This window comes from Bos taurus, chromosome 27 (genome assembly GCF_002263795.3).
Source record: "Bos taurus isolate L1 Dominette 01449 registration number 42190680 breed Hereford chromosome 27, ARS-UCD2.0, whole genome shotgun sequence".
Taxonomy (NCBI): domain Eukaryota; kingdom Metazoa; phylum Chordata; class Mammalia; order Artiodactyla; family Bovidae; genus Bos; species Bos taurus.
In genome coordinates this window covers 12,354,113-12,369,718 of record NC_037354.1, presented here as the reverse complement: position 1 = coordinate 12,369,718, position 15,606 = coordinate 12,354,113, and the positions used below count along the sequence as shown (strand labels likewise).

The 15,606-nt window shown below is 38.8% G+C and overlaps 1 non-coding gene across 1 annotated transcript; it reads right to left on the bottom strand.

Moving 5' to 3' along the window:
- Positions 1-14,959: 14,959 nt before the first annotated feature.
- TRNAW-CCA (transfer RNA tryptophan (anticodon CCA)) lies at positions 14,960-15,031 on the bottom strand. The gene has a single exon. It is a non-coding gene; the product is annotated as a tRNA-Trp (tRNA).
- Positions 15,032-15,606: the final 575 nt, after the last annotated feature.

Genomic DNA, 15,606 nt, shown 5'->3' with positions numbered 1-15,606 from the left:
ATATGTCTGAATCTTTTATCTCTGTACCCAGCATCAGGTAGAGTACTGGACCCAAGTTAGATATTCAATGTATATGTATTTCACTGATGAACACTTTCTACTCAAAGATAGTATATAATCCAGGAGTGTAGATAAGTGAAAAATATTTTTCACCCTCTTTCTCATTTTTTGGCCTCAGTATTTAAAAAGAATGGCCAGGCTCTTACAGATACTTGGGCAGAAACTTTGTCTTTTCCACAATGCACTCATCTATGAGGCACACACATATACACTGTGTTTGAATGAACCCAAAAGGATTTGATCTGCACAGGCCCTGGTGGCTCAGAGGTAAAGAATCTGCCTGCCAGTGCAGGAGACACAGGAGACAACAGTTCAGTCTTTGAGTTGGGAAGATCCCCTGGAGGAGGGCATGGCAACCCACTCCAGTATTCTTGCTTGGAGAATCCTATGCACAGAGGAGCCTGGTAGGCCACTATCCATGGGGTCCCAAAGAGTCCGACATGACTGAAGTGATTGAGCATCATAGCAGCAGCTGCACAGGTCATTTTAGAGAGAGACAAATAGTAAGATTTTTCAGTTCTTCAGGTTCACATGCATATTCTATTTTCAAGTGTTTCATAATTTGCCTTTATTTCATCCTCATGATGTTTCTCTCGACTACAGTTTTATTTTATATATGTATATGTGTGTGTGTGTGTATATATATACAACTTAGAATTGCACATTGGTAATATACTCAATATGGAAACACATGCACCTTAAATATACAATTTTCAAATGAGCATCACTTGGTTTAAATTTCACTAACTTTATATCAACAAAAGCAAAACAAACAAAACAAAATAAAAGCAGACTCATAGATAATAGAAAATAAATGAGCTGTGGCTAAGGAGGAGAAGGGTAGTGGTGGTGAAACATGAAGGGGGTTAAGAGGTACAAACCTCTGGTTATATAATAAATAAGTTACAACGATGTAATATACAGCATAAGGAATGTGGTCAATAATATTGCAATAAGCTTGCACGGGGACAAAGGCTGCTAGACTTACAGTGCTGATCTTTTCATAATGTGTACAAATGTCAAATCATTATGCTGTGCATCTGAAACTAACATACTATTGTAAGTCAATTATATTAAAAAAATACCATCTAACCACTCTGTGACTACAACTTTATTTTTTAAGTTTAGTTTGAATTTAAGAAATTCATAAGCTCTAAAAGAGTTTAACATTTTGTAAAACTGCAATAATCTTTCATTAGATTACCTTTCATATACAAACTGTACTTATGTTCAAATTTGTTTACTAGTAAAAACTTGTTTTCATTTTCAGTGGACATATATTTTAAACTGAACAACTTTGAGTGTCTTGAATTTCAATGAAATGGATCATACAAACAAATTAAGGGAAAATACTGTTTTTCATCTAACAGCTTTTTTAACTCAATGAATAGTTTTCAGAAATAAATTACAGTTGTAAAGTTATAAATAAAAAGGTAGGTATATTCAAGTCCATCTCCTGACCTGAGTTAAAGATTGATCACATTTTGAAGATTCTGATTAAAAGGAAGATATTCGTTTTCAGCAGATTGCTGAAACTCCAAAGCTTACGAACGCTCTAGTGGAATCTCTACCCCAGCAAGGGTCAGTGTGTGTGTGTGTGTGTGTGTGTGTGTGTGTGTGTGTGTCTGTGTCTGTGTGTGCATGCGTGTGTGCATGCACCTAGTGTCATGCATTGAACATATTTCAAGGCTACACTGAGCTTATCATACATATAGAGAAAAAGACAGGCGTCCCCTTAATAAGCAAAGAATTAAGAATTAGCACAGATCTATCTGGAAAGAACTGAGACTAGTGGAAATTCAAGCTGCCTTCACACCCATCAGCAAAACTTCCACCAAAGGATCTTTTGGCTTTACTCTTTTTATCCATAGCTCTCTGACCTGTGGAAATAGCAAGGAGAGAAAGCGGGAGAAGCAATTTCCTTTTGGAAACCTGTCTTTCACTCTCTGACAGGAGTTTATAAAAATAGGTGCAAGTTTATGTCCTAGTAATAATCACTGTATTTCTCTACAATTATTTCTATATATGCAGGCATCAGTTTTATTAGCCTAACCTGTACATCACTACATTCTAAAAACGTACTGCAACTGATTCCATCAATTCATGCATTCTTCTGTAGATTTGGTCAATAAATAGCATCCATCCAAACTTTCTTTGGGATGTCTGGCCCATTCCATCAAATCTCTTTCAAACATACTTGTACTTAACGCTACACAAATACAACAGATGATAAGTTTTTCTTGTATATCACAAAGACCTAATTCATTTGGAATTTCTATATTTATTTACTTCATTAAGAATAATTTACATTAATATTTTGCTCTGATCAGAACTAATATGTCAAAGAAGGAAACAAATACTTTAAGAAATAATAATTTAAACAATGTAATTTTCCTTTAAGGGCAAGTGGTGCATGAAAGGAGAAATGTTACCATCATATTGCAGGCTATTCTGAAAAATTAAAATAGAAACATAAAATGTCTCAAAGAAACAGCTGTGTAAGTTTAAACGAATCAGATGTGTTCTATGGGAATATGCTGTTTTACAATGATTAACATTCTTAAGTTTAGAAAGATTATTATACTTTATACTTGAAGTTTATTGACAAATAGTTGTCCTGACCATTTTCCCACTGAATTTGAGGTTAATTTTTTTTAGCTGTAATGCTGTTCAAGTGCTCAAAATGTTACACCATAAGTCCGGCTCCACCAACCCAGGGGCAAGTCCTACCTGAACTTGAACTCTGATGTTTTATACGAGGTCAAGGTCAAGGTACTCACTCACAACAAGTGTTCCTTGCAGGGACCCTGCTCAGAGGAGCACACGTGAGACCGGGTATCACATTGATCTGGCCATCCCTGGAAGCTGAGCCTTGTGGAAGCAACAAGAAGTTTGTGGCAGGCAGGGAGACCTAGTCAGGACACCCCACCCACCCCTCTCCAGCGAGACACAGCTCTCATCTCATCACCAGCTCTGAAGGCAGCTGGCCGGGTGGACACAATGCCCCAGCACGGGGAGGGAAGAGCTGTGGGGAGCAAGCTGATGGCCCCTCTCTACGGACAGGGAAGAAGAGAAAGGCAGGATATTGAAAATAAATAACACAACTCCCTCTCTGATATCAAGTGCCAAAGATTGCAGAAGGGAATGCAAATCCAGCACAGAAGACCTTTGTTTTCTTCTCTTGTATTCTGACATTTTCCTAGAATCACTTGATAGCACTCACATTAAGCTTCATTTCAGATTCTGTCCAAAGTCAAACTACCAGATGCAGCCGAGTGTGACAAAACTTTCCCAAAGATCAGAATGAGCGCTTGTGTTGATTTTTCATTCGCTGCATTCCTAAGACTGATTACAAAAATTAAAGGTCATAGGAAAGAAGCAAACTGCACAGTAAGAGGCTATTTCTTCTCCTATTAGAAACCATGATAGCACATCTAATTTTCACAAACTATCCAGCTGTCCTTACAATGAAAGCTATTTTGTGTGTGCTTTTCCCCATCACCAATAAAGCTTCATGATCTAAATATGAAGATGAACACTGTTAGCAGGAATAAACTATCAGATTTTCACGTGGAAAAGAGAGACACTGTAACCACAGCGCATGTTAAACAATTGCAACCATTGTGTCAATGCAGACTTCTTAGAGAAATCTCAAATAGTGCATTCTGAAACCATGAAAGTGTGTTTGAAGGATAATGATAGGGACATGAGCTATATTTTCCAAAGACGTCACATCAAGGATCTAAAAACAAAAAAATAAAACCCAGAAAACAGCATGTTAAAACTCGTTTCCTATCTGAGTTTGCATGAGAGTTATAAAAAAAAAAAAAGGAAGAAAATTAAATTTCTATTTTCACAGGCAATAATGTGTTGTACAATTTGCAATTAAAAATAAATTAGGCACAAAATCTGCAACAGATTGTTTTTAAACTTTCATTAAACCTCTTGAGTTATGCTGCTGGATGCAACGTGCTAACAGAAATGCTAGGGTTGAAATGAGTTTCTGGCATATGAAATAAAATTATGTCTTCAATCTACAAAAATTTAATTTACAGCTTAGCTGATTGGATGGAGCATTTTAACACCATTTTGGAGGTTTAAGAACAGCAAGTGCCATAATCCTCTGAGTATTTTGATCACTAGCACACAGGCATGTAACATACTTTGTGTTCAAGGCAAACCTTTATCCAGGATGCAAAGCTGGTGCTGAATTATAATCACATTCAAAAAGATTGCAAGCCTGTGGGTATTAAGCTTTGCACTCTCAAGCTTAGCCAAGAAGATTTAAGCAACCTACTCTGGGATCATACAGTTGATCTGATCAGAGTATTTGGAGACCTTGAAGTTTATTTTTATCAGAAGTTTTGCATTCAGGGTCTCAAACATTAGACCTTTTCAGTACTAAGCAAAAGTGTTTCCTTGCAACTCCAGCAATGACACTTACAAGCAGATGGGATTCATGAGAGAAAGAAAAAATAAAATAAGAGAGAGAGAGAGAGAGGGACAGACACAATAGTTTACCCCTAAATAAAAGAAAATCTTGAAGGCCTAAAAACAACTTCTGATGTCTTCGATGTTATTCCAGATTTCTTTGCTGTATTTGTCTGAAAAAGATTTATCAGATATTTTTGCTACTCAATTTAAATAACTTAAGTAATTTAAATGACAGATGCCATCTGTATCCTAAAGCAGTCAACTATTTTGCTGAACTTCTTTTTTTGTTGTTGTTCAGATGAATCAGGGAGTTATTTATGGAGCAGGTGTTGCTCATATTCAGTCTCTAATAACAGAGACAAGGATAAAATAGAGATCAAGTTCAGAATTTTTTTCATCTACACTTCCATAAAATGACTACTGAACATTTATAAATTAATATATAACTGAAGAATGACATGAGGTACTCATACATGAATTTCTCTTCATTGTGGATGTGAGAAAATAAAGGTATACACAGTTCAGGTTCTTTACAATAACTGGACCAAGGTTCTTAAACCTAGCATCACGTACTCTTTATTTGTTCTTTTGTAATTAGTGACTATTTGGGGAGCGTTTCTGCTACATTAACATAGTTTTGATTGAAAATTATAAAGGACTATGATGATTTCTGACAACCAGTCTATACCTTCTCATTTATTTATCATTTGTTTTTCCTTTTCTTTTTTTTTTTAATCAAGAAAACATGCATATAACTCAAACCACAATTTGTTGATAATGGTCCAAGAGAAAATAGTTTTGTCTTTCAATTATAATGAAGTGAAAGAAGTTTCCCAAATGGATCCTTTCAAGCACAAACAAAAAGAGCAAGACACATCATCTCTCATTCATGGTCATGAAGGCTTAGCTTGATCTGCTTAAATCTGTTTGGCTTCTTTCTCTAATAAAACTATGTGCCCATAGCATCCATACTTGGTAGCTTCACCTGCCTGAGCAAGACAGGGGCATCACTTGCTGAGAGCAAGAAGCAGATAGGGGTTAGGTTTAGATAGGATCATCTGGGAAAAGAAAGGTGGAGGTCAGATGTAGTTTGTAGATGACCTGAGATGACCTTAGCAATTCTCTGAAGTCTGACTTGAAAAACCATGTTGACTGGTTGGGCTAGGTGGTAGTCCCAGTGGAGATAAACACATTTGGGAATATAGAGTCATATATAGATTCATATATATAATGAACAAAAGTCATAGATTCGACTTAGAGTTTAGGGCTCATATTGGGCCTGAGAATAGAAGTAGGGATATAGATTTTGTATCAAGTGACTGGGAAGAATTTCTAAAACTTGAGCCAGAGTGTGGCCTGTGCAATGACCCTTTGTACACAAGCAACTGTGGATCTCAGAGCAGCATGCTTTCAGTTCCAGATTCTAGTCATCTTTGAAGTGCTGTCAAGTAAAGGTTTAGACTCATCTCAGTTTTCACTATCCCTCCCTTTGCCAAAGGAATAAGACAACCTCACTGGTGCCTATGATTGCAAGATGACTAATTCCTCAAGGGTGACTTCAGCTTTAAAAAATGAACCTGGTGGCTAAGAAGATTCCCATGATTAATTTAAGGATGAGGATAAAAGACTTGTGCCAACAATGTATTCAACAGGTGTTTTAGGGCCTGGCTAAATAAAGTGATGAAGTGAAGTGAAAGTCACTCAGTTGGGTCTGACTCTCTGCGACCCCATGGACTATACAGTCCATGGAATTCTCTAGGCCAGAATACTGGAGTGGGTAGTCTTTCCCTCCTCCAGGGGATCTTCCCAACCCAGGGACTGAACCCAGGTCTCCCACATTGCAGGCAGATTCTCTACCAGCTGAGCCACAAGGGAAGCCCAAGAATACTTCTCCAGTGGATCTTCTTGACCCAGCAATTGAACCAGGTGGATTGCAGGTGGATTCTTTACCAACTGAATTATCAGGGAAGCCCTAAATAAAGTTATGGATGCACTTAATTATTACAGGCCTGTGTTAAGCCCTGGTCATGTTGATCTCTTTAAAGTATTTGACACCATTGATTTTTAACATTTTTGACACCCTGGTTTTTAAATGTCTCCTTTTTTTATTTCCTGATACATATCTTTGCTAGTTCTGCTCTTTAATCATTTTTATTGTCCTATTCTGGCTTCTCAACATCCTCTTCATGTATCTAATTATTAGGGCATTTCAGGATTCTACTCTTAGTTCTTTGCCTTTTTTCATGCAAAATACTCTTCCTGGATGATCACTTTATCCATTGGCTGCCATTCCATAAGTACTCTGCCTATTCTCAATTACTCTCTTCAGAGATTAGCACTGTTCTAAGATCCAGAGCTGAATTTTAGTGGTTGACTGGATATATCGAATTTGCATGCCTTCAGGGACTTGAGAAATGCAATATCATAAACTAAATTCCTTCTCTTCCCTTAAAACTTTCTCCACTCATTCTTAACCCTGCTCCATCCTCTATAGACTTCATCGTGGTTAATGGGGCAGTTACCTATCCAAAGAAGATATTCCGTTGTCACTTTCAAATCTTCTCTCACCTCTAACATCCAATATTATGAAATTCTCATAATGCAACCACAAAAAGATGTCTCTATTTTAGTAGACAAATAGTAGACAAAAAAATGTCTACTATTGCTTCTCTTGTTACTTTGCTCTTGCTTTCATTTTATCTGTCATCTTCCCATCATATTTTCACAGTAACTCCAACATCTGACTCTGCCAGTTCAATGGTTCTCAGACTGTGATCCTCAAAAATGGGGCATCAACATCACACGTGATAGAAAGACAAGGCCCAAGACCCACCCCCAGGCCTACTGATTGTGAAACTCAGGGTGTGAGTACCAGCAGTCTGTGTTTTTAACAAGATCTCCACATGATTCTGATGAATGCTGAATTTGAGAATCACTAATTTGAGTTGATCTCTATTCTACTGGCTGAATGGTTTACTATCTAAGAAGTCCACTGCTATCATCCATAGATAACCTCCACTGGTTACCTGTAAGATTAGATTAGTGTCTTCAGTGAAGTTTATGCAGGAATCAATATCAGTTCAGTTCAGTTGCTCAGTCGTGTCCGGCTTTTTGAGACCCCATGGACTGCAGCACACCAGGCCTCCCTGTCCATCACCAACTCCCAGAGTCTACTCAAACTCATGTCCATTGTGTCAGTGATGCCATCCAAACATCTCAACCTCTGTCATCCTCTTCTCCTTCTGCCTTCAATCTTTCCCACATCATGGTCTTTTCAAATGAGTCAGTTCTTCGCATCAGGTCAAAGGATTGGAGTTTCACCTTCAGCATCAGTCCTTCCAATGAATATTCAGGACTGATCTCCTTTAGGATGGACTGGTTGGATCTCCTTGCAGTCCAAGGGACTCTCAAGAGTCTTCTCCAACACCACAGTTCAAAAGCATCAATTCTTCAGTGCTCTATTTTCTTTATAGTCCAACTCTCACATCATACATGACTACTGGAAAAACCATAGCTTTTACTAGATGGACCTCTGTTCAAAAAGTAATGTCTCTGCTTTTTAATATGCTGTCTAGTTTACTCATAGCTTTTCTTCCAAGGAGCAAGTGTCTTTTAATTTCATGGGTGCAGTGTGTAGTGATTTTGGAGCCCCCCAATATAAAGTCTGTCGGTGTTTCCATCATTTTCCCATCTATTTGCCATAAAGTGATGGGACCAGAAGCCATGATCTTCATTTTTTGAACATTGAGCTTTAAGCCAACTCTTTCACTCTCCTTTTTCACTTTAATCAAGAGGCTCTTTAGTTCTTCTTCACTTTCTGCCATAAAGGTGATGTCATCTACATATCTGAGGTTATTGATATTTCTCCTGGCAATCTTGATTATAGCTTCTGCTTCATTCAGCCTGGCATTTTGCATGATGTACTCTGCATATAAGTTAAACAAGCAGGGTGACAATACACAGCCCTGATGTACTCCTTTCCCTATTTGGAACCAGTGCTTTGTTCTATGTCAAGTTCTAACTGTTGCTTCTTGACCTGCATAGACATTTCTCAGGAGGTACATCAGGTGGTCTGGTATTCCCATCTCTTTCAGAATTTTCCACAGTTTGTTGTGATCCACACAGTCAAAGGCGTTGGCATAGTCAATAAAGTAGGTATTTTTCTGAAACTCTCTTGTTTTTCAATAATTCAGCAGATGTTGGCAATTTGATCTCTGCTTCCTCTGCCTTTTCTAAATCCAGCTTGAACATTTGGAACTTCACGATTCATATACTATTGAAGCTTGGCTTGGGGAATTTTGAGCATTACATTTCTAGCATGTGAGATGAGTGCAATTGTGCTGTAGCTTGAACATTCTTTGGCATTGCCTTTCTTTGGGATTGGAATGAAAATTGACCTTTTCCAGTCCTGTGGCCACTGCTGAGTTCTCCAGATTTTCAGGCATATTGAGTGAAGCACTTTCACAGCATCATCTTTTAGGATTTGGAATAGCTTCATTCCAAATGGAATTCCAACAGGAATTCCATCACCTCCACTATCTTTGATCCTAGTGATGCTAGGAATTCCAACAGGAATTCCATCACCTCCACTAGCTTTGATCCTAGTGATGCTTCCTAAGGCCCACTTGACTTCGCATTCTAGGATATCTGGCTCTAGGTGAGTGATCACGCCATCATGGTTATCTGGGTCATGAAAATATTTTTTGTATAGTTCTTCTGTGTATTCTTGCCCCCTCTTCTTTATATCTTCTGCTTCTCTTAGGTCCTTACCATTTCTGTCCTTTATTGAACCCATCTTTGCATGAAATGTTCCCTTGGTATTTCTAATTTTCTTGAAGAGATCTCTAGTCTTTCCCATTCTATTGTTTTCCTCCATTTCTTTGCACTGATCACTGAGGAAAACTTTCTTATCTCTCCTTGCTATTCTTTGGAACTCTGCATTCAAGTGGGTATATCTTTCCTTTTCCCCTTTGCCTTTAGCTTCTCTTCTTTCCACAGCTATTTGTAAGGCTTCCTCAGACAGCCATTTTGCCTTTTTACATTTCTTTTTTCTTGGGGATGGTCTCAATCACTGCCTCCCGTACAATGTCAGGAACCTCCGTCCATAGTTCTTCAGGCACTCTATCAGATTTAATCCCTTGAATCTATTTGTTACTTCCACTGTATAATCATAAGGAATTTGATTTAGGTCATACCTGAATGGTCTAGTGGTTTTCCCCACTTTCTTCAATTTAAGAGTGAATTTGGCAATAAGGAGTTCATGATCTGAGCAACGGTCACCTCCTGGTCTTGTTTTTGCTGACTGTATAGAGCTTCTCCATCTTTTGCTGCAAAAAATATAATCAATCTGATTTCGGTGTTGACCATCTGGTGATGTCCATGTGTACAGTCTTCTCCTCTGTTGTTGGAAGAGGGTGTTTGGTATCTATCACCAGTGCGTTTTCTTGGCAAAACTGTTAGCCTTTGACCTGCTTGATTTTGTACTCCAAGACCAAATTTGCCTGTTACTCCAGGTACCTCTTGACTTCCTACTTCTGCATTCCAGTCCCCTATGATGAAGAGGACATCTTTTTTTGGGTGTTTGTCCTGGAAGGTCTTGTAGGTCTTCATAGAACTGTTCAACTAAAGCTTCTTCAGCATTACTGGTGAGTTTACTGACTTTGATACTGTAATATCGAATGGTTTGCCCTGCAAATGAACAGAGATCATTCTTTTGTTTTTGATTGTATCCAAGTACTGAATTTTGGACTTTTTTGTTGACTATAAGGGCTATTCCATTTCTTATAAGGGATTTTTTCCCTACAGTAGTAGAGGTAAAGGTCATGAGTTGAATTCACCCATTCCAGTCCATTTTAGTACGCTGATTCCTAAAATGTCCACGTTCACTCTTGCCATCTCCTGTTTGACCACTTCCAATTTGCCTTGATTCATGGACCGAACATTCCAGGTCCCTATGCAATATTGCTCTTAGAGCATCAGACTTTACTTCCATCAGCCGCCACATCCACAACGGGGTGTTGTCTTTGCTTTGGCTCTGTCTCTTCCTTCTTTCTGGAGTTGTCTCTCCACTCTTCTCCAGTAGCACATTTAGCACCTACCCACCTGGGGAGTTCATCTTCCAGTGTCATTCCTTTTTATCTTTTCATACTGTTTATGGGGTTCTCAAGGCAAGAAAAGTGAAGTGGTTTGCTATTCCCTTCTGCAGTGAACCACATTCTGTCAGAACTCTCCGCCATGACCTGTCCATCTTGGGTGGCCCTACAGGGCATGGCTCATAGTTACATTGAGTTAGACAAGGCAGTGGTCCATGTGATCAGTTTGGTTAGTTTTCTGTGATTGTGGTTTTTTTTCTATCTGCCCTCTGATGGATAAGGATAAGAGGCTTTTGGAAGCTTCCTGATGGGAAAGACTCAGGACTGACTGAGGGGCAAACTGGGTCTTATTCTGATGGTGGGGGTGGGGTGGGTGGGGCATGTTCAGTAAATCTTTAATCCAATCTTCTGTTGAAGGGCGGGGCTGTGTTTCCTCCTTGTTGCTTAACCTAAGGCCAAACTGTGGAGGAGGTAATGAAGATGAGCTCAAAAGGTCCCAGGCAGGCCTGCTGCCCTCAGGGCCCCTGACCCTGCAGCAGGCCGCTGCTGACCCATGCCTCTGCTGGAGACTCCTGGCTACTCATGGGCATGCCTGGGTCAGGAATCAATATAGCTCACCAATATTTTCAGCTTTTCCTTAAGGAACATGGTCAAGTTTCACTTCCCTGCTCTTTGGAAGTTAGGTGTGTCATGTCCTTGCTGTGGCTAACCCAATGCAAGAGATGCGTTTTACTTCGGGTGAGTTTCCAACACGTGATTTGCCAGGTTTCCTTTTGTTCCCTGTCACAGTGTTTAGCATTCAGATGGTGGAGAAAGAGGAAGATAAAGAGCAGAGCTCCAAGCTGACTGGAATCGCCATGCTGTGAAGGAAATAAAGAAATCTTCACAGCTTTAAATTCGTGAGGTTTGGGGGTGTTTGTTACAGCAACATAAGCTTCCCTATTCTCACTTTACCTTCTCCATCTTGGCTCCTGCAATTCTTCTTCTCCTTTCCCCTACTCCTTGTCCAAATAATCCTGAATTCACTGTTCAGTAAAACTGCTGAGCTGTTGCATGACATTACAGCCTTGCAGGTGCTATTCTCTGCACTTGGAACTCTTGACATACATTTTTACTGAAATGATTCCAGTTTTCATTTTCAACTTAAATATTCATTCTTCTGGTTAACTTCTCCTAAGTACCTGGGGAAAAATCAATTGCTTCATCCTCTGTGCTATCAAAACAATCTTTTCATTCCTCTGATATATTTGGTATCATAGCTTACAGTAATTTAATTGTCCAAACTTTTTCTCTGTTCACAAAACGGTAATTTCCTCACTGATTGGGGCTTTGACTTACTCATTTTTATTCCAACAGAAGAATTATTCTTTTTTTTTTTTTCAGAATTATTCTTTTTTAAAAAGATCTTTATCATATCACTTGCATGTTTTTCCAGAAGTAACTTAAACCTTCTACAGCTATCGCAACTTTATATGTATATGTTATATTATGTAGCTCTTTAAACTTTCCCTAATAACATTTAATATTTGTTTGGCTATGGTACTCAGTGTCATGTTGGCCTAAGGAAGGCTTAAGGAAGCAGTTTGCAATAATTCCTACATCCTTTGCTTAGGTGGTGACAATGACTTGGTACAATTAACCCCTTGAATATTGAAACTACAAATTTATATAGCAGAAGTGACAGCTTTATAAGAGAACTCATCACGCTAAAATTATAGTTTTTATCTCTTTCACCTGAATGCATTATCCTATGTGACCATAATATCATTCATCTGCCACTTTCTGCACACTACACAATTTTGTGAAGATTTCCTTCAGGTTTTTTCATGTCAGTTTCATATGTCACTGTCTAAAATGGTTTAGTTTCATGTGATAACAGGTATTTCATCATGGATTTGCCCTTCCTAGATCCTCAGGCCATAAGTAAGACTTTTAAAATACATATTCTTGCATCTGATCTTGCCAAATGTCTCCTTTTTTGGATTTAGCTCTGTTGATGACAGCATCATTTTTCTGAGACATCCAGTATTTTATGGCCTCCTTTTTCTTCTTGGTTTCCCTTAGCCAAACTAGTAATGCAGTGTCCTTCACATTTATTTTTATCCATTTTATTAAAAAAAAAAGTTCATCTCTCTGAATTCTCATCTATCCCTAATTAATTTAAATGATAACAAAGGAAGACTGTATTTCTTAAAGCAATGCTTGCTCATTACTTCCTTGCCCTAAGGGCTTCAAACACTCTTCTCTTCGATATAAACCCAACCTCTTGAGAAGATCATATAAACAAAATGGCCTTTATCTTTCATCCATTCTGTATCTTCCCTATGTTTCCCAGTTTATGCATGCTAATTTGCTTTTGTCGTGTCTGACCATTTGTGACTCTATGAACTGTAGGCTGCCAGGCTCCTCTGTCCATGAATTCTCCAGGCAAGAATACTGCAATGGATTGTCGTGCCCTCCTCCAGGGGGTCTTCCTGACCCAGCGATTGAACCCAAGTCTCTTAAGTCTCCTGCATTGGCAGGCAGGTTCTTTACCACTAGCGCCACATAACGCCTCTATTTAGCATTGCATGAGCTGGGTTTATCCGTTCCACTTTTTTGCTCACAGAAAGTTCTCTACTAGAATTATTTTTCATGCTCTAATCACCATAACAATCCTAGTTATCCTTCAGGACATCCCTCATCTCCCCCTTTCATTAAGCAAGACATTACTAGCCTATAGAGCTGCCCTGGTGGCTCAGTCAATAAAGCATCTGCCTACAATGCAAGAGACCTGGGTTTGATCCTTTGGTTAGGAAGATCTCCTGGAGGAGGGCATGGCTACCCACTCCAGTGTTCTTGCCTGGAGAATTCCATGGATAGAAAAGCCTAGCAGGCTATAGTCCATAGAATTGCAAAAGAGCTGGACATGACTGAGCGACTAAGCACAGCACTACTCTATAGAACTCTTTCTCTTCTTTAAAATTCTAACACTTGTTAAATATTTATTTAACAACTATGACATAATGGTCTTATTTTTCATTGTCATTTATCATCATTTAAATTGTCTCCCTGATCATAAGTTTATTTGCCATTGGAGTGTCTTGTAACTTTATCCTCAGTAAGTTGTCCTAAGTATTGAATACTCATGATAATGTTCACACAAAACTGACTGTGCATGTATTATACTGGGTGGTTAGTGCCAGGCAAGAAGCCACCAGCTACTGTCATTGTCACAGGTTTCTGCTACTTCCTTATACCCTTAATTCTCCTATCTGTTTTTCAGGAGACACTCCCTCCCTAGACTATGCAAATACCCAGAAGGCATCCAGTCTCTGAACTGACCAGCAGTCTAGGTAGAGCCTGAGAGTATAACTCAATTCACCAAACTCAGAAAAGGAAATGTTAACAGTAGCTCAGGAACTCAGAGAAAAATCTGGGCACTAGAAATGGGCCACTGCAATGGACAGAACTTTGACCCTGAGCCAGATTTCTGTTGCAGCCACAGAATCTTTATGGATTCATGATGGGAAGCTGTAAGTGATATAGTAGTTAACTAAAATACCCTGACTACTGCTGCCAATGGGAATCAGTTGGGTGTATTCTTATAGTACTGAAGCCTGGGCCTCACTTTAGGAGAAGTAAGTATGAGCTGGATGGAGTAGGGAAAAGAAATGGGTCAGGGCTCGGTGTGAGTATTTTTAAGGATATTTACAGTTAGCTCAGATTTTTTTTTTTTTTTAATTCAGGAATGAGAACGATTGGGAGAGAATGTCAATGGGAGCATGTAGCTGAAGCAAAGACTATGGGAATTGGTGGGGGTGACGCGGCCACAGCAGATTTTGATTAGTATACTCCCCTTATTTACAGGATCTCAGGTTATAAATCCCCAGGTGAAAGAAACCATGCAGGAAGAGCATGTTGCTTATACACCAGATAGCTATCATCATGAGGCTAGAGTTCATGCCTTTTTGTTCTCCCCATGATATTTTTAGTAACCAGCACATTGCCTGGTTCTCAGTAGATGCTCACTTAGTAATATGCACAATGAATCAATTTGAACTGTGCAACAGCACTTAAACTTCAGATTGACTAATTTTCACTGAAATCTGCTATGAGTTGTTGATAAATGCATTAGGTTAATACTGCATTTAAGCCATCAGGTAATGACTTAAGACAGTCTGAGGAGAGCTGTGCAAAGAGCATAAACTCTTAGAGTTCAGGGTGCAAATCATAGTTTTGTCTCTTACTAATCAGGTGATGAAAGTGAAAGTGAAGTCGCTCAGTCGACTCTTTGCAACCCCGTGGACTGTAGCCTACCAGGCTCCTCTGTCCAATGGGATTCTCCAGGCAAGAATACTGGAGTTGGTTGCCATTTCCTTCTCTAGGGGATCTTCCCGACCCAGGGATCGAACCCGGGTCTTCTGCATTGGAGGCAGATGCTTTAACCTCTGAGCCACCAGGGAAGCCTAACCCAGTGATACTGCACAATTTATTCAACCTCGCTGACTCTTTACTTCTGATTTGTAAAATCAAGTCACAACATCACTTCCGCAAAGCTGTTAAGGTGCCTAAATGAGTATGTAAAGTGTTCTGAGCAGCACGTGGTGATCAGCAAATCATAACTAGCATTATTATATATTAACAAATGGCATTTCATTCAAAAGAGCTGTACATAGTGTTTCAATTTTTATCAGGCAAGTGGTTGATAAGGATCAAAGGTTAACAATAGATTAATAAAGTTATAAACTAGATGAAAAGGAGCCTACTAGTAGGGATACTGTCATTATTTAAATGTATTTGCACAGAAAATGAATAAAAGCATATTTTTAAACTTTATTGTGCTAAAATTTACAAGATATTTAAAGTATATATTGTGGTGACGATATATATGTGCATTGTGAACAAAATTTCTCCCATCTAGTTAATTAACATATATCACCTCACATATGGCAGAAAGTGAAGAAGAACTAAAGAGCCTCTTGATGAAAGTGAAAGAGGAGAGTGAAAAAGTTGGCTTAAAGCTCAACATTCAGAAAAC